At 39.8% G+C, this 20259-nt stretch overlaps 1 protein-coding gene across 11 annotated transcripts in view; it reads right to left on the bottom strand.

Moving 5' to 3' along the window:
- Window positions 1–20259, bottom strand: part of FRMD5 (FERM domain containing 5) — a 347144-nt gene that overhangs the window by 89847 nt on the left and 237038 nt on the right. The window lies entirely within an intron of this gene.

Below are 20259 nucleotides of genomic sequence, written 5' to 3'. Positions count from 1 at the left end.
TCTATGAATAGTGGGAAGAACACTTCCTAGATAAAGTGGGGTATCTCTATTATAAGGTTAGGTTTAGGAAATGTCTTGAAATGAAATCAAATGGATATATTGTTGAGTAAATCTGACAAGAAGAGCAAGGACAGTCCAGTAAGGGCAATGAGATAGTCTAAAACAAGTGACAATCTGAAAAGATAGTTAGCTCAAAGAAACTCTGTGTGTGTCTGTGTTGGGGTGGGGGGTGGATGTGATATATTAAATATAGACATTGGAATTAAATTAGTATGGAATCTTGTCTGCCATGGTTACTAGCTATGTGACATTAAACAAGTTATTTAATCTAAGTTTCAGTTTCTTCATCAGAGGGAGCAACCCATGCCCTTTAATAAGACTGTCCCTATCATCCTGCAAAGCCTCAGATGAAATCTACCTTACATGAGATAAGTGATATAAAGTGCTACAGTGCTTAGTACAGCACCTAGCATTCTTCATTTAACAGCTATTTCTTTTATGTGCTAGATGATATGCTGAGCATTTTACACAGTAAATAATCAGAAAATGGAAGCTATTATAATAATTATTATCTAAAGGGAGTATGCCTCCTGTTCCTACATGCTCCCATTGCAAATCAAGATCCTTTTGATTGTGGAACACAGGAGAAAAAAATGTCATTTTACCGTTTATGCGAGTAAATTTATTTGCCTTTGATGTATCTTGCTAAAGCAAAATTTGTCCTTAGCCTTAGGTACACTGTAAATGCATATGAAGTAACAAGAATTTTCTCAAAGTCTCAACTCTTTAACACTGTCTCTCCTTTGTGCACAGGGATGTAATAAAAAAGCTAAACACAGGGCACTCAGCACCCTTGGAAAGTCACTTCCCAACATGGTACCCAAAGAGACATCTTGAAAGAGACATGCATAGTTATGTGCTCCCTCTCCAGGGACAGTCTTCTCCAGTGGATGTGAAACAGGCTGTGGCAGCTGCTTAGTATCATTAGACCAAGGGCAAGTCAACTGCTCTCTCAGGCTTAAAATAAAGTTATCATCTCAAACCAAAAATACTCAGCATTTGGCCAATAAAAGAAAGCCAGTGAAGGCCCAGTTATCATGAGGGATTTCTTATTGATGAGATTTCTACAGTGAATAACTGAAAGTGTGATTTGTATGCATGTATGGCATTATGGAGAAGTTGATGAAAGGCAACTGCTTTGTGAAAAGGGCCATTTTGTGTGTGTGTGTGTAGATCAGCAAACCATCAAACCTGAATAAGTTTGTTTTTGTTAAGCACACAATTTCTTAATACATTTCATAAGCAATCAACCTCTGAGTGAAGAACATTAGCCTCTAATAAAGGAACAAATTATTCTTCTATATGTTCCATGTTTTCCAATGAACTGTCTCTATTCTGATTATAATCAAGTAAAAGGCACCAACTTCAGAGATTTTTTTTTTTTTTTTTTAGGGCATGGCCCTTGGCTATACAAGAAAACCAACATGTTTTCAGAGTTTCAGATGATAATTGAGGATCCATTTGGGGTTCTGGTTTTTTGGTGGAAGCTTACCACAGGTAAGACAAAAACAAAGCTAAGTAACTAGTACATACAAACGAGGACCACTTATAAAATCACTCATAGCTGTACTTATTCGAGCTGTGGATAAAAAGGGAAGGCTCATACTCACTATTTCAACTAATAATTTGAATATGATTCTATCACACTTAGAGTAGATCCATTTCCAGCCTAATGCTTGGTTTTCTCTAATCTTGTTTATTCTTAATTGACAAAATAATCTTTAGGCAGGATAAGGTATTTTCTCTCATAAATTTATAAACCTTTACAAAAGAAATTACTTTGCGGAAATTGCTTCAAATGTCAAGTAAGTCAAGGAACTTAATCTTGGAATTATGTTTCTATTTTTAATGTTTTAATCCAGACACAGCTTTTTTTCCCTATGTCTCCTCAAGTATTGAAGGTACTAAATCAGCTCTCATACAAACAGCTCTTCAGAAGGGAAATAATCAGAATTTTCTTCCTCATTTAGTTCTTTTAGATTCAACTACTTTGAGGAAAGATATAAAAATAAATAAATAAAATCAAACTGATTAAAATACATATGATGTGAGATGACACTTTTTTCTCTAGTGTTCAACATCTTAATTAGAAACACCTGCTCAATTAAGAAAAATAGATTGAATGGAGAAATCTCAAAAAGTCATTCAGTCTATGACCCTGCTCTTGGGTCACGGGTTAACTAAAGCATCCCTAAAATGTAATTGCCTGTATTACTGTTTCTTAATCAACTTTGCAACACTCCAAGGCATTAAAGAAAATGAATTTTAAAATCATTTTACTTGTTAAAGCTGCTCATATATACGTGTGTCCGTCCAGAAAGGCTGGAAATGATGAGTTCATGAATTTCAGAAGTAAAGCAAGGAGGGGATTACTGATGCTCATTAATAGCTGGCCATTGTTTAGACAACTTAATGATTGGGCCTTTTCTCTTTTGTCTCTACAAAGTTGACTGTACAGCAATCTCATTTCTTCCAATTCTATCATCTATGAAAATGAAGATTTACCATCGTCTACCTTTTATTTATTCTTTTATAGATAATATCTAGAGGCAGTTAAGTCAGCCTTTTTAAAGGGAGTATCTTCCCCTATCATCCCTTTAAAAAACTGATTTATATAATGTTTTATAATTTGCAAAGTACATATTCACAAAAATCCTCAGAAATTTAAAAATTATTCTTAACCTTGTTTACAGATGTGAGAACTGAGTGAGGTAATGTGTCACCTATTAAAATATTTGTGATTAATTTCTTTCTTTTTTTTTCTTTTTGAGATGGAGTCTGGCTCTGTCACCCAGGCTGGAGTACAGTGCTGAGATCTTGGCTCCCTGCAACCTCTACCTCCTAAGTTCAAACAATTCTCCTGCCTTAGCCTCCCGAGTAACTGGGATTACAGGTGCCTGCCACCACGCCTGGCTAATTTTTTGTATTTTTAGTAAAGACATGATTTCACCATGTTGGCCAGGCTGGTCTTGAACTCCTGACCTCAAGTGATCCACCTGCTTTTGGTCTCCCAAAGTGCTGAGATTATGGGTGTGAGCCACCAAGCCCAGCCTGTGATAATTTCTAGTTAGTTAGGTGGCTAGAAAATGTTGAGCCAGTGGCTCAAGCCCAGCCTTTCAATTTCTAATCTTTGGTTCTCTCCACTGTTCTTTATTAGCCTCTCAGAAGGTATTCAGTCATTTGTACTACCTGATTTAGTTTTTCTCAGTGCTTTAAAGCCACGCAGCCCAAACTAAAGTAACACTCCAGTAATGTGCAGTGAAAGCATTATCACTTTTATTTTGAATGTTGTGCTCTTGACAGTCTTTTAAAAGAGCCTCTTTCATTGATTATTAATTCAACTACCAGTCTGCTTTTATTCTTAATCATTTTTCCTGTGTTTCCTTGTTGCTAGCAAGCAAGTCAGCATCCTTGCTTACTTACTTAATTTACTTTTCCTCCTTAACACAGAGACCACTTACTGAGTCTTTACTGTGGGCGAGACACTATGCTTATTTCATTTTCACATAACTCCACAAGGTATATATCATTAACCTATTTTGCAAATGAAGAACCTGATGCTCAGAAAGGTCAAGTGTGTGTAACCTATTATTTTTTTGAATATATCTAAGAGAATCTGAATTTTGTCTTTCAGGTTTTTCTTGGTCTTACTTATGATACAGTGTATATTCTCCTTTTCTTAATTAAAGAAGCACTAAATGTCATTCCAAATAGTGACTCATTTGTGCATACACTAGGACCCAGAATATACGATAAGCTACCCATGTAGTTTCATGGCTAACACAGTGGTCAGCACACAGGTGCTGAATAATGTACTGAGAGCTGCTCATGCCTTTAAGGCCCATGCCTTAGAGTACCATTGATGGACTGAAAATATAAGAAAAAACAATCTAGAAAGAAAAAAAATAAAAAAGGCAAAAGACAGAGGAGAAAGAAGGGGGAGATGGTTCTGTAGCCTCTGAAGTAAATTTTTGTTTTTTTTTGTTTTTTTGTTTTTCAACTCTGTCGCCTAGGAGTTCAGTGGTGACATCACAATCACGATCATGGCTCATTGCAGCCTCTACCTCTGGGGCTCAGGTGATCTGCCCACCTCAGCCTCCTGAGTAACTGGGACTACAGGTGTGTGTCACCATGTCCGGCTAATTTTTTGCAATTTTTTTTCGAGACAGGGTTTTGCCATGTACTCAAAAGTGATGGACTCGAACTCCTGGACTCAAGTGATCTGCTCACCTCCTCTGGGAGACCTTGGCCTCTCAAAGTCCTGGGGTTACAGGCCACCCTGCCCAGCTGGTAAATGCTTTTTAAAATGCTTTTTAAAGGGACGATTCATTGCTTTACATTCTATACTCAAGTTCTTATTAGTACTCCTATTGCTTGAGCTCCTGTTCTTTCCTGTGTGGTGGTCTCTACGGCTATGTCACCAAGGTGGTGGCAGACTCCTTAGAAACAGAAACGAACAAGTATTCAACTGTGTGTGTCTCTGCTGGCCGTTTGTGTCATTCCAGCTCACACCTGGCATACAAACAACACTGACATCAACTCTCTTATGCATCCTCTGAAGGGAGCTGAAAAAAAGCCTTCTCAAGCCTTAACACAAAGGCTAACCTTCCCTCCCCCACAGATTACTGTGCTTTCTTACAAATTCAAACAACCTCTAGTGAATAATTATTTAAGAAGTCTCTCTCCTTGGACCTCATAGCTCACTGCCTCAATTCCTCTAAACAGAGCCATCTGTTAGCCAAAGACTCAACATCAAAACATTCTTTGATGAGTCACAATTAATGACAAGTACAATGTGAGTACTGCCAGAATGATAAATTTAACACTACTCAAATATTCATCATGGACTAAATAAAGAGCCTTTTAGGTTTCAAAGATGAAATATTTTAAGGTTTATAAAGCTGCTTGGCTTTAAAAATAAACCAAATACAGTCCTGGTAGTTCCCAAGAAATCAAATGGACCTGAGGTAGTGTTAGCAAAGCTGACATTATGTGCCTGAAAATAATCATAATTTAGATTTTAATAGTTGATATGAATATTTTAATAGTTGATTTAGATTTTAATAGCTGCAACTGTAGAAGTAAGGTGAGCACAATGAACTGACTGGGAGATGAGACACAAGAACTCTGACTCTAGCTGGGACACCAACTACTTTATGTCCCTAGACCAGACGATTACCAAAGTCTCTTCCAGGGCTAATACTCCATCACTCTGTGAATATATGATTTAGACACATGCCTACCTTTTGGATTCAAAGAGGACTCCACTGACAATATTTTTTGTGTTAAGATTACTGACATCTGAGATTTTTTTTGTAGACATTTTTGCTTGTTAAAAGACTAGCAAATTCAATGAGTGAATTTAGTCAATATTTCTTTTCCCTTTTAATGGGCCTATTGCTCATTGATACTACTGAAAGGGCAAGTTATTTGCATCCACACATTAAATTTTCTCAGTAAAATGATGATGATGATGATGATAATTTTTTGAGACGGAGTTTTGCTTTTGTTGCCCAGGCTGGAGTGCAATGGCACGATCTTGGCTCAACGCAACCTCCGCCTCCTGAGTTCAAGCGATTCTCCTGCCTCAGCCTCCTGAGTAGCTGGGATTACAGACATGCGCCACCATGCCCAGCTAATTTTGTTTTGTTTTGTTTTTTGAGACGGAGTCTCGCTCTGTCACCCAGGCTGGAGTGCAGTGGCACAATCTTGGCTCACTGCAAACTCCGCCTCCAGGGTTCACGCCATTCTCCTGCCTCAGCCTCCCGAGTAGCTGGGACTACAGGTGCCCGCCACCACACCTGGCTAATTTATTATTTATTTATTTATTTATTTATTTATTTATTTATTTTTGAGACGGAGTCTCACTCTGTTGCCCAGGCTGGAGTGCAGTGGCACGATCTCGGCTCACTGCAAGCTCTGCCTCCTGGGTTCACACCATTCTCCTGCCTCAGCCTCCCGAGTAGCTGGGACTACAGGTGCCTGCCACCACACCCACCTAATTTTTTGTATTTTTAGTAGAGACGAGGTTTCACCGTGTTAGTCAGGATGGTCTCTAGCTCCTGACCTCGTGATCTGCCCACTTCAGCTTCCCAAAGTGCTGGGATTACAGGCGTGAGCCACCGCGCCCGGCCTAATTTTGTGTTTTCAGTAGAGACAGGGTTTCTCCATGTTGGTCAGGCTGGTCTCAAACTCCCGACCTCAGGTGATCCGCCTGCCTCAGCCTCCCAAAGTGCTGGGATTATAGGCGTGAGCCACCACACCTGGTGTAAAATGATTATTTTTTAAAAATGAGATCCATATAATGAAAACCAACAGTTCTCCTTAGGTCTGTTTAGCAATTAGTAAAAGATAAATAAGAAATAGCTCAGCAATAATGAGCAGTAGAAAAACAAATATAATTTAAAATCTGAGTCCCATTTTATGGCTTAAAGCTGAGTAGCAAAAGTAGACAAATTGAAGTCTAATCTTGTATTTGAAAAAAGCCTAAACTACATAGAATTGTGGCTTTAAAAGCATTTGTGAATGCAACTTTTGTTATAACCATAGATTAAGGTGATGATTCACTGGGTATAGATCAACTTTAAAAAGATCAATCACAAGAGATCTAAGAAATGGCACACTAGTGGGTCAGATTCAATCAAAAGTCCTTATAAATATAATAATCCAGTGATTCTTTTTTCAATGTTCATTTCTGTGATAACTAATCCTTTTGTGGCTATTTTCCTGAGCTTTTTTTCTTTTTTCAAGCATGAAAACAATATAGCATTAAATATTGAAATAAGTGAGGCCAGGCACAGTGGGTCATGCCTGTAATCCCAGCCCTTTGAGCCATGATTGTGCCACTGCACTCCAGCCTGGGCAACAGAGTTAGACCCTGTTTCAAACAAACAAACAAACAAACAAAAAAACAAAAGAAAAGAAAAAGAAAAATGAGTGTTGATAATGACAGAATCCTGATATAACAAGGTTTTTTTTTAAATTTTGGCATATTAGATTTTGGCCTATTTCACATGCTAATGCTTTTTCTTATGCGTAAACAAGATATTCAGAATCCTGCTCTCAATGGAGAAAAGATATTACCTAAAAGCCAATTCCAGATGATGACAATTTTCTTGTGACCTTGCATTCTGCCTAGTCTTATATTCTCAAGTACTGACAATATTGTGCTTTATGACTGAAGTCCTTCTATACCATTGCTTTGGGTCTTGTCTAGAAGAGGCAACCTTGGATTACTAAATAAATGAAAACACAATGACTTATAGCCCACAGTTATGAAGACTCAGAGCTGGCAAACTTACCATGGCTGTAGGCAGAAGACTGCAGGAGAACTAAGTACAATTAGGGTTGCTGTGAAATAAAGGGCAAACAAAGAAAGAGGATATGACTGAACTATGGTTTGAATGGAGGGGAAGTCTCCAAAAAAGTATACTGAGGGAACTAACCTAGTATGGAAAGGGATAGAGCATGGCCTGGGGACTCAGTACTTTTTAAATTGACAGGGATTCCAGCTATACTTAGCTAATAACCCTTAATGATGAAAGATGTACAAAAGCAAATACAGAGCACAGAGGCAGGGCTTGGAGGAATGGGTAGAGACTTTTCCTGATTCTTCTCTGTATTTACTGCATTCTATCTCCTGAGAGTTAAAAACAACCATGATCATTCACTTTGATGACCTGTCAAAACCATCTGATGTGCACTAGGATAATGATATCTGCCTTTTACTGATGATGTGTCAGGGACCGTACATACACTACGCCTAACTGTGCAAAGCAAGTCTTATTACTGTATTTCCAGTTTATGATTGAAGAAGCTAAGAAATAAAGAAGTCAAGTAAATTACCAGGATTTCACATAGCTAATGTGTCTAGGTTGGGATTTGAATCCAGGTATGTGTAACAAATAAGACTGCACCTAATTTCCCACCATGCCACCCCCTAAAAGATGCCATGCAAAATTAATTTTTTTAAAAGTCTTTTTTTTTTTTTGAGACAGAGTTTCACTCTTGTTGCCCAGGCTGGAGTGCAATGGCACAATCTCGGCTCACCACAACCTCCGCCTCCCAGGTTCAAGCGATTCTCCTGCCTCGGCCTCCCGAGTAGCTGGGATTACAGGCATGCACCACCACACCCGGCTAATTTTGTATTTTTAGTAGAGACGAGGTTTCTCCATGTTGTCAGGCTAGTTTTGAACTCCTGACCTCAGGTGATCCACCCGCCTTGGCCTCCCAAAGTGCTGGGATTCCAGGCGTAAGCCACCACGCCCAGCCTAAAAAGTCATTTTTTAAGATCCAAAGAAGCACATATGAGGGTAGTATTAATATGCTAAGTATGGCTATCAGGAACTATATAATCCCAGCTCAGTTTAGGTAATATTTTTCCACAAACGTTAATGAAAGTGCCTGCTGCATGCAAAGCACTGGGCCTTGAGGCAGGAAGATATAAAAGTCACAATTCTTGCCTTTTAAGAGTTTATCATCTGGGCTGGGTGCAGTGATTCATGCCTGTCACCCCAGCACTTTGGGAGGCCGAGGTGGGCAGATCACTTGTCAGGAGTTCGAGACCAGCCTGGCCAACATGGTGAAACCCCATCTCTAATAAAAATACAAAAGTTAGCTGGGGCGTGCTGGCACATGCCTGTAGTCCCAGCTACTTGGGAGGCTGAGGTGGGAGAATCACTTGAACCCGGGAGGCGAAGGTTTCAGTGAGCGGAGATCTCATGCCATTGCACTCCAGCCTGGGAGACAGAGTGAGACCCTGTCTCTAAAAAAACAAAACAAACAAAGTTTATCATCTAACTGGGCAGGATAGGAAAAAAGCAACAATAGGGATAATTAACTGCTTAAAACAAGAATAAACATAATATCACAAAGGAATACATGATTAATTGCCAAACCAATCATATTTAAGACTAAGAAAAGGGAGAGATTACATGGTCTGGAAGGGTTTAGGAAGACTCCATAGAGGAGAAGGAGGGATGAGGCTGATTTTTAGGGATTGATAGAATCTAGACTGGGAGAAAAGTAGTACTGGATTCCAAGAGGAGAAATGGGGAACAAAAACACCAGAGAGAAAGCCTTTTGCTTAGAGCTGGAGGTTTAGAACATGAGTGGTTGTGAGGTAGCTGGAAAGGCAGGTTAAAGACCAAGCACTGGAGACTTTGAAGGGTAGGTTAAGTAAATTAGATTTAATTCCATGGGCAATGATGATTCAGAAATGTTTCTGAGCAAGGGAGTCACATGATCCAAGTGGTGTTCTAGGATGATTTCTCCAGCAGTAGGTTGCAGAAAGTTTGCAGAGGGGCAGGAAGAACCTCTGGAGCATCCCAGAAACAGAGAAACAGAAGCAGAGAGAAAGAAAAGGAAGATATTTCAGTTTCATTCTGATGCTATAGATTTAGAAAGACATGGACTTGCTTCTGGCTGGAGCTGGTTTAATTAAATGTAAATTTGGAAAATAAAGCACAAATAACTTTGGATAGATGTATAGTTCAATTAAAAATTATTTGGATTTATAGTTTTGTGTCATTTTACAGATTATACAGCACTTTCAGAAATATATATATACATATATATACATATATACATATATATACACATATATATACATATATACATATATATATACATATATATGTATATATGTATATATGTATTTGAGATGGAGCCTAGCTCTGTCGCCCAGGCTGGAGTACAGTGGCACGATCTCAGCTCACTACAACCTCCACCTCCCGGGTTCAAGCAATTCTTCTGCCTCAGCCTCCCAAGTAGCTGGGACTACAGGCATGTGCCACCACGCCCGGCTAATTTTTGTATTTTTAGTAGAGACAGGGTTTCACCAGACTGGCCAGGCTGGTCTCGAACTCCTGATCTCGCAATCTGCCCACCTCGACCTCCCAAAGTGCTGGGATTAAAGGCGTGAGCCACTGCACCCAGCCCACTTTCAGAAGTATTAATTCATTTATCTGCATAACATCCTATAAGGTAAAGTTTGGCATTATTTCCATTTTTCAAATATTGAAACTGAGGTTTAAAGACCTATGGTAACTAACACGAAGCTGCACTGTTAGTACATTTTAAGATTGAGACCTGTATATAATGGGCTTCTGATTCTATATTTCATGCATTTCCTATTTTTTTTTTGGTCTCAGTAATATCTTTAAATTTTTTTTAAATTTTACTTTAAGTTCTGGAATACATGTGCAGAATGTGCAGGTTATATAGGTATACATGTGTCATGATGGTTTGCTGCACCTATCAACCCATCATCTAGATTTTAAGCCCCACATGTATTAGGTATTTGTCCTAATGCGCTCCCTCCCCTTGCCCTCAACCCCTCCACAGGCCTTGGTGTGTGATGTTCCCCTCTCTGTGTCCATGTGTTCTCATTGTTCAACTCCCACTTATGAGTGAGAACAATGCATTTCCTATTTACCACACTAATCTTAAAAAAAAAAAAAAAGGAAGATTTTTTCCATTTTAGGAAATCATCACTTTTAGTTTTTTTCATGGAATATTTTAAACGTACACAAAAGTGTATGAACTCCCACATACCTATTATCCAGCTTCAACAATGATAAACTCACAACCAATCTTATCTTTATCTCATCCGTACCCCAACCACCCCCAATTACTTGACGCAAATCCCCCAAATCATGTCATAATCCTTTTAAATAGAAGGCCTAGGTGATATTTTTAAGAAGAATTCAACATCAGTTGTATTCCTTGCCAATGGAGTATTTCCTACCTTTAGCTTCAATTGAAAAGCTGAGGTAGATGTATGCTGTCCTGCAGAGCATTCCTATTCTTACCAAGATGTGAGAAGGTGAGGAGCAAAATAATTGACCCTTTTTCTCAGAAGAATTTCCTGGGAATTTCATTTTTTTCAAGCTACCTCTGAAATGAAAAGTGAAATATATTTCTTTTGTTCTCCTGACACCCATTCCGTGTTTCTTTTTTCCAAGCTGGAAAGATGACAGTCATTAATTGTACATAAGGTGCTTGTAGCTTTCCTAAAGGTGGTTTAAATAGAATGCCTTGTATCTATCTACTTTATTCCACTATGTATGAATGTGCATGGAATATATGCCGGGTGTTTTATGGGCTAGTCTAAAGGAAACTGTTTTTCTTTCTGTAATTTGAGGGCAAAACAGATTCCTATGTTTAACAAGCTTTTCCTTCATTACAAAATGACTGCTTTTGCTAAGGACACTATCATTTCACAATCATTTATTCTCACATTGCTTAGGAAAAAAAATATACCTAGAATTTCAAAGTTAGTAACGGAGAGACACTGAAAAAAATCTTTATTTTCACAAAAATCCTATGTTGTTATTTTATTCTGAATTTCTGCCTAATTCATAGAATATGTTTCCTAGAGTTAGACAGGACTGTGGGTGAATGTAGACTGATTATATCTAGAGGCCTTAATACTGATTTAGAGGTAAGAAAATAGTTCGTTACTGGCATCCCAAAACGAGGTTTAAATTGCCTTCATTCCTTTTTTTTTTAAGACAGGATATTGCCCTGTCATCCAGGCTGGAATGCAGTGGCACAATCATGGCTCACTGCAGCCTCCAACTCCTGGGCTCAACTCCTGCCTCCATCTCCTGAGTAGCTGGGACTACAGGCGTACACCACCGCATCCATCTAATTTTTAAATTTTTTTGTAGGGATGGGGTCTTACTATGTGGCCCAGGCTTGTCTCACACTCCTGGGCTCAAGCGATCCTCCCACCTCAGCCTCCCAAAGTTTTGCTGGGATTACAGGCATGAGCCACTATGGTCCAGCCGCATTTATTCTTCAATCATTGAGAATTTTACAGCCATGCACATTCATTCATTCATTCGGTCATTTATTTAACAAATATTTACTCAACACATACCATGCCCAGTTCTATGTGTGCTTCTGAGGATATAATAATGAATAAGAGAGATATGGTCCCCTCTCCCATGGGTGGAACTTCTTCATATAAATTAGTGGAATTTCTATATATAAATATTGCAATCTTTTGGTTCCCAAAAATTGTCACATACACTCAAAAAGACTGGAAGTTCTTATAAAGGACTCCTTTTAAACATCTTAGCCAATAAATAACAGCCCTGAGAGGACTGTACATTTCCTACAACCAAATCCATAAGACTTGCCAGACAGAACATATGCCTTTGAGGGCCTATACTAGTTAACTGGATAGTTTCCTTGTTAAGAAGAGATGAATGATACTATTCCTCTGTCCTAAGATTTTCTGGAGGTAAGAACTATACTGGTTATAAATGTACTTTTATTGGAGTTACAGAATTTTATTTCTTCTGTGTTCCAATATAAGCATCCTCTTCCCTCAGCACCCTGCCTTTCATTATGAAACCTGCCAACTGGCCACACAGAAAGTCAGCCATGAGAGTGTCCTGGCTGAGACACAAACTGCATTTGACAAAATACAAATCACAGAAGGGAGGATAGAAGAAAAAGTGGGAATTGGATTTTGTGCTTAATTTTCTGCAACTACTATATTGTAATGTGATTGATGAACTAGATAGAGTTCTAAAATTAAAACTAGAATGAGGTGGAAATTTCTTTTAAGATAAATCTCTATTCTCAGAAACATCAGAAGACAACCCAGGCTGCTGGCCTGACACTCATGGCCTAGCTACTGTCAGCATTTCTTGACAATTTTGTTAACTGCTCTGCGCTTCTATTCTTTGTCTTTGAAATGTTCCTCTCCCAGCATTCTTTGGATTGGAGGCAGAAAAGGCTTAGAAGTTGAAAGCACTGCATCAAATGTTTTTTAGCTTATGCCCTCTCTCGCTTCAACATATATGGTATCTAGGGTAACACACTTTTCTTGGGTGCAGCATTTTACCCCACTATTTCTTTGTTATTGTTGTCTTTGTTGAGACAGAGTCTCGGTCTGTCACCCAGGCTGGAGTGCAGTGGTACGATCTTGGCTCACTGCAACCTCCGCCTCCTCCCTCAGCCTCCTGAGGAGCTGGGATTACAGGTGCATGACAGACACCACACTTGGCCAATTCTTTTGTATTTTTAGTAGAGGCAGGGTTTTGCCATGTTGGCAAGGCTGGTCTCAAAGTCCTGGCCTCGAGTGATATGCCTTGGCCTCTCAAAGTGCTGGGATTACAGGCGAGAGCCACCGTACCCGCCATACCCCATCTATTTCTGAAGTTCATTTCCAAGAGCATTTCTTAGGTAGATGAGGTGTCTTTTTCCCCAGCAGATTTTAATTGCACTCTGTTTGGGTAGCATATTATAGTAATATGATAAAAGAAATGAGAATGTAAAAGATGAAAATTTCATTGGTGAGTAAGCTGATGACAAGGTGGGAGGATAAAATTCAGGCCCTTTAGAAATTTGAATTCTTGCTGGGTGTGGTGGTTCATACCTGTAATCCCAACGCTTTGGGAGGCCGAGGCGGGCAAATCACCTGAGGTCAGGAGTTTGAGACCAGTCTGGCCAACATGGTAAAACCTCGTCTCTACTAAAAAAAAAAAAAAAAATAGCTGGGCGTGGTGGCAGGACTGTAAACCCAGCTACTCGGCAGGCTGAGGCAGGAGAATCACTTGAACCTGGGAGGTGGAGGTTGCAGTGAGCTGAGATCACGCCACTGTACTCCAGCCTGGTGACAGAGTGTGACTCCACCTCAAAAAAAAAAAAAAAAGCCAAAAAAATAAAAATAAAAAATTTTCAAGGCGAAGAGAAGATCATTTTAAAATATTTGTTTTCTGTTATAAAAGTAACACTATCCATAAACCTGTCCCTCAGAGAGTACATCTGTTACTATTTTTTCTTTTGTTCAAAAAAATTTCTGCCGGGTGCGGTGGCTCACACCTGTAATCCCAGCACTTTGGGAGGCCGAGCAGGCAGATCACGAGGTCAGGAGTTCAAGACCAGCCTGATCAACATGGTGAAATCCCATCTCTACTAAAAATACAAAAATTGGCCGGGCATGGTGGCACGCATCTGTAATCCCAGCTACTCAGGAGGCTGATGCAGGAGAATCACTTGAACCCAGGAGGTGGAGGTTGCCCTGAGCTGAGATCATGCCACTGCACTCTAGCCTGGGTGACAGAGCGAGACTCCATCTAAAAAAAAAAAAAAAAAAAAAGTTTCTATGCAATAGGGTTGAAATGACATTATATGCATAATTTTATATACTGTTTTTAAAACTTCACTTTTTCTTCTTTTTTTGAGTTTCACTCTTGTTGCCCAGGCTGGAGTGCAACGGCGCAACCTCAGCTCACTGCAATCTCTGCATCCTGGGTTCAAGCGATTCTCCTGCGTCAGCCTCGCAAGTAGCTGGGATTACAGGCGCCCACCACCACGCCTGGCTAATTTTTTGTATTTTTAGTAGAGACAGGGTTTAAAACTTCACATTTAAATATAAGGATTTTTCAGTCCAGGCATGGTGGCTCATGCCTATAATCCCAGCACTTTGCCCGAGGTAAGGAGTTTGAGACCATCCTGGCCAACATAGCAAGACCTCATCTCTATTAAAAAAAAAAAAAAAAAAAAAATATATATATATATATATATATATATATATATATATATATATAAAGATTTTCAGTAGAAAATATTTTAATGGTGCTTAATCTCCAAAGAAAGATATGACAGGCACTGAATATGCCTCAGATGTAGCAGAGCTCACATCTTGTTATTAAGAGAGTTCATACAGCATGGAAGACCAACCAACTCCATCTCTCTCTCATCCCCTCCTGCAGCACATCACACAACATCATGTGGGATGGGGTTAGGGAGGCCTTTAAATGCATCAATATATTAAAAAGCATATATAAGTTGTTCTCCTTTGGGTTAAATGGAATTTGTTTGCTTGGATTTTCTTCACCTTACTTTATTGAGTTTTAATTAAATATAGCTGTGACCACAGACTACTGGACAATAAGATGTGGCAGGGGGTTAGCGGTTACTAATCTGATCTCTCACCTGATAAGAAAACCTTTCTATATCTAGTAGACCTGGGGCATCTTTGGGTGAACTATAAAAAGGTACCTCTTCCTCTGGGTAACCAGTGGGGATACATGATGTAGTTACTGCAGCACTGGCTGGATTTCAGCCCTAGTTGCCCCCTTGGCCGGGTGCCCTTGTACAATAAATAACCTATACAACTGTACAGTCCTAATCTCAGGGCTATGGTTTTCCAGCCTCCACGTGCATGACAGAGAGCTCCCCACCTCATACAGGTAGTCCCATTCACCTTTGAACAGTTTTGTGGCAAGTTCTTAATAATAAGAAAGGTCTCCTAGGTAACTTCTGGTGTGCAACTTCTACCCACTGACCCTAGCTCTGCTTTCCGAAGGATAAGAGATCAATTCCACCCAGGCTTCTACATGATTGCTTTTCAGATATTTGATACTATCCTATCCCATGTCTTCCAAGTCTTCCCTTCCCCAGGCCAAATATCTAATTCTTATGACTGGATCACCATACGACTTCTTTCTAGATTTTAGTTAATATCTTTTTTTTTTTTTTTTTGAGATGGAGTCTCACTCTGTCCTCCAGGCTGGAGTGCAGTGGCGTGATCTCGGCTCACTGCAAGCGCTGCCTCCTGGGTTCACGCCATTCTCCTGCCTCAGCCTCCCGAGTAGCTAGGACTACAGACGCCCGCCACCATGCCTGGCTAATTTTTTGTATTTTTAGTAGAGACGGGGTTTCACCGTGTTAGCCAGGATGGTCTCGATCTCCTGACCTTGTGATCCACCTGCCTTGGCCTCCTAAAGTGCTGGGATTACAGGCATGAGCCACCATGCCTGGCCGATTTTGGTTAATATCCTGTTATTCTCTTGTTTGCTAATGCTAATGTTTTTTTTTTTTTTTTTTTTTTTTTTTGAGACAGAGTCTTGCTCTATCTCACAGGCTGGAGTGCAATGGCGTGGTATCTCGGCTCACTGGAACCTCCGCCTCCCAGGTTCAAGCGATTCTCCTGCTTCAGCCTCCTGAGCAACTGGGATTACAGGTGCCCACCATCATGCCCGGCTAAGTTTTGTATTTTTTAGTAGAGACAGGGTTTCACCATGTTGGTCAGGCTGGTCTCAAACTCCTGACCTCAGGTGATCCACCCGCCTTGGACTCCCAAAGTGTTGGGATTACAGGTGTGAGCCACCGCGCCTGGTCGCTAATGTTCTTTAAGTCAAAAGATCATATTGAGCATGATACTCCAAATACACTGCAGCATTATAATATAATACAGTTTTAAATCTTAATCTAAATGCTGTATTTTCCTTAATACAACCCAAACCTCTATTTGGTTATAGAGAAACTTACATACCATTGGCTTACATCCAATTTGTGGATATCTAGAACTCCATTTCAAACATTCTCCTACTAAGTCAGGCCTCTTCAATCTTCTACTTGTACAGTTTAACTGCTGGAACTAGATGCAGGATTTAGGTCTAGTAAATTTCTTCTTGTTGATTTTAGCCCACTGTTTCAGTATGTTACGATCCTATTGAACATATCAAATTAACTTTTTGTTTGTTTGTTTGTTTTTTTGAGGTTACTCCAAAAGGGATCAGCTTGATCTTGAAGTTACTCTACTGGGTGGAGACAAAGAGGCACTTTCAATGCAGAGTGCTAAGTGGAACAGTTGGAATCAGCAGTAGGGTGCTATGAAAGCACATAAGATGGTCCTCTAGTGAAAATGAGAGGCAAGGAAGAAAACTTTCCCATGAGAATAAAAATCTCAGGTGACTCCTTATGGGTGAGTGAGAGTTTGCCAAATGAAAAGGGTCATGGAAAGCAATCTAGGAGGAGGACAGCATGAGCAAGGATTTGGAATTACAGAAATCTCTGAATGCCAACATCTTTTAGTGTCTTTCCCTTGTTGGACTCCTATCCAGTTGTCCAGAAATTATATGCTGCTTGTCTCCCTGGACAAGTTTCTATAGGTTAAGGCTGCTTGCTTTTTATGCCTTAGGATGGTCCCATTCCCACATCTACCTTCCCTTTTCTTTCTTTGAGAAAGCACTGGAGTTAGTAATTCCTACCTACACTCTGGCTTCTGTAAGCTTTTCTAAGAGAGGGCAATGCCTTATCCATTTTGGTGATTCTGGTTCCTGACACAGTGCTTGGCACACCATAGGTATTTGACAAATGTTTAAAGTGTTGAAAAGCAAAATAACTATTCACAAATTGTAATATGCATAAACAATATTCTGCAAGATACAACCAGATTCATGTAGCTCTCTGACTTAGACATCACAGGAAGCCTACTTTGTAGACAACAGAAATCAAAGGCTTCCTTTTTAATAAAAATGAAACAAAAATTTTTTGAGAATTTGTTACACGCAGATCCTTTTAATTGTTCAAACAGAACAATGACTGGGGCTCTTGTGCCTTCTGACAATCATCTCCCAGAGTTGTTGAGCAATTTGCCAAGTTGCCTGCTGGCTCAAAGGTGAGAACCCCAGGCTACCTAAGCTCTGCCCAGTGATGTGGAATTGTATCTGTCTTCTAATGTGCTCAGCTGGAACAGAATCGCAGAACGTCCAGAGCAGTGAACCATGAGGAATGAGAGCAGATTAGCTTAGCAAAAAGATAAACTAGGCATCGCCCAAGGGACATTGACAAGTGAGGTGACCTCATGCTTTGCTCTCAAATCAGTTCTCAAAAGTCATCTAAGCTAGAATATGCCAGGGAATACCAGAGCTTCCTATTGGCAGAAAGTAGGAGAGATAAAACTAACAAGGAATGAAAGACGTAAAGAGGTATTTGCCCCAATATCTAAATTACTATTTCAGAATTCAAGAGCCAAAAAAGAGAAACATCTCCACTATCAATAAAACAAACAAACAAACACAAAATAGATGAAAAACAAGAGACCATAAGATCACCCAGCAGAGATATTCTTGGCAAATAAAATGCCAGGCCAATATAAAAGCAATAGAGAAGAGGAAATCTGAAGGGCCAATAAACACTTGAAAGATGCTGGATTTCACTGTTTGTCAGCAGTGAAACCACAATGAGACACCACTTTACACACAAGTGATTAGCAAATATTTAAAACTCTAACAACTCACGGAAAACAAGACGTTGCTGAGAGAAATGAAAGAAAACCTAAATAAACAGAGGGATATATCATGTTTATAGGTTTAAAGATTCAAAATTGTTAACATGTCAATTCTCCCCAAATTGGTCTATAGAGTCAATGCAATCTCAATTAAAATCCCAGGAGGCTTTTTTGTAGAAACTAGCAAATGAATTCTAAAATTCATGTGGCAATAAAAGGATCTAGAATATGCAAAACAACTTTGCAAAAGAAGAACAAATTTGGAGGACTAATATGATCTAGATTCAAGATATTATAAAGCTACAATAACCAAGACAGTGTGGTACTGACATAAAGAAAGACAAATAGATCAATGGAACAGAATAAAGAGCCTATAAATAGAACCACACATGTTCATTTTCAACAAGGTGTAAAAGGGAATTCAGTAGAGAAAGGAAAGCCTTTTAAAGAAGTGGTGCTGGAACAGTGGGATATCTATGTGCTAAAAAAAAAAAAAAAGGGAGAGGGAGACTTCAATTCATACTTTGTTCCATATATTTAAAAAAAAAAACCTTAAAGTGGATCACAGACCAAAATGTACAACATAAAACAATAAAATTTATAGAAAAAAACATTTGTAACCTTGGATTAGGCAAATACTTCTTAAATATAACACCAAAAACACAACCCATAAAAAACAAATAAATGTCTACTTATAAAATAAATGGATATATTGGTCTTTATCAAAATTTAAAACTGCTTTTCTTTTTTTTTTTTTTTTTTTTTTGAGACGGAGTCTCGCTCTGTCGCCCAGGCTGGAGTGCAGTGGCACAATCTCGGCTCACTGCAAGCTCCACCTCCCGGGTTCACGCCATTCTCCTGCCTCAGCCTCTCCGAGTAGCTGGGACTACAGGCGCCCGCCACCACGCCCGGCTAATTTTTTGTATTTTTAGTAGAGACGGGGTTTCACTGTGGTCTCTATCTCCTGACCTCGTGATCCGCCCGCCTCGGCCTCCCAAAGTGCTGGGATTACAAGCGTGAGCCACCGCGCCCGGCCTAAAACTGCTTTTCAAAAGAAACTGTTGAGAGAACGACATGACATACCAAGAACTAGGAGAAAATCTTTGCAAAGCATTTATCTGATGAAGGACTTGCATGCAGAATAAAAAGAACCCTCAAAATTCCATAAAAAAACAAGCAATGCAATTTTTTTAAAAAGGCAAAAGATTTGAACAGACACTTTACCAAAGATATATATGGATGGTGTTAGGAAGAGTTTTAAAAGGAAGAAAGTGAGAGAGAAGGCAACTCAACGGCCAAACAGGTTTATTTACAAGAATAAGCCTGTGAGGGGTCTCAGTCAGGAATCTGGCTGAGACCCTGATTGCTTACAAGCTGACGTTTTTATACTAAAGTTTCTTTTCTTATTTTTGAGACAGAGTTTTGCTCTTGTCACCCAAGCTGGAGTGCAATGGTGTGATCTCGGCTCACTGCAACCTCCGTCTTCCGGGTTCAAGTGATTCTCCTGCCTCAGCTGCCCGAGTAGCTGGGATTACAGGCGTGTACCACCATGACCAACTTTTTTTTTTTTTTTTTTTTTCTTTTGAGACAGAATCTTGCTGTGTCACCAGGCTGGAGTGCAGTAGCGTGATCTCAGCTCACTGCAATCTCCGCCTCCTGGGTTCAAGTGATTCTCCTGCCTCAGCCTCCTGAGTAGCTGGGATTACAGGTACACGCCACCACATCCAGCTATTTTTTTTTGTATTTTTAGTAGAAACAGGGTTTCACCATGTTAGCCAGTCTGGTCTTGAACTCCTGACCTCAGGCTATACAGCTGCCTCGGCCACCCAAAGTGCTGGGATTACAGGCAGGAGCCACTGTGCCCCGCCTTATACTAAAGTTTCTATAGAGGAGGGGTTGGGGAAGTGCTAGCAGGTTGGAACTGCAGGGGGCTGGGGAAGGATGTGGTAAGGGCCAGGCTTAGTTGTGGTTAGGGCTGTTACTCTCTGTTAAGGTTTCGGCGAGGTTGACCTTTGCTTTGTTTTTGGAAACACTGTCACCAAGGTAGGAAACACAGTCACCAAGGTGGAAAAATGGCATCACTATTGTTAATTCTCACATTCCCACTTCTTTGTATTATTATTATTTAGGAATAGGGATGTGGGTTCTCTTTGACTACTTCC

The sequence above is a fragment of the Symphalangus syndactylus genome, chromosome 5, assembly GCF_028878055.3.
Source record: "Symphalangus syndactylus isolate Jambi chromosome 5, NHGRI_mSymSyn1-v2.1_pri, whole genome shotgun sequence".
Taxonomy (NCBI): Eukaryota; Metazoa; Chordata; class Mammalia; order Primates; family Hylobatidae; genus Symphalangus; species Symphalangus syndactylus.
This window is presented reverse-complemented; position numbering and strand designations above follow the sequence as displayed.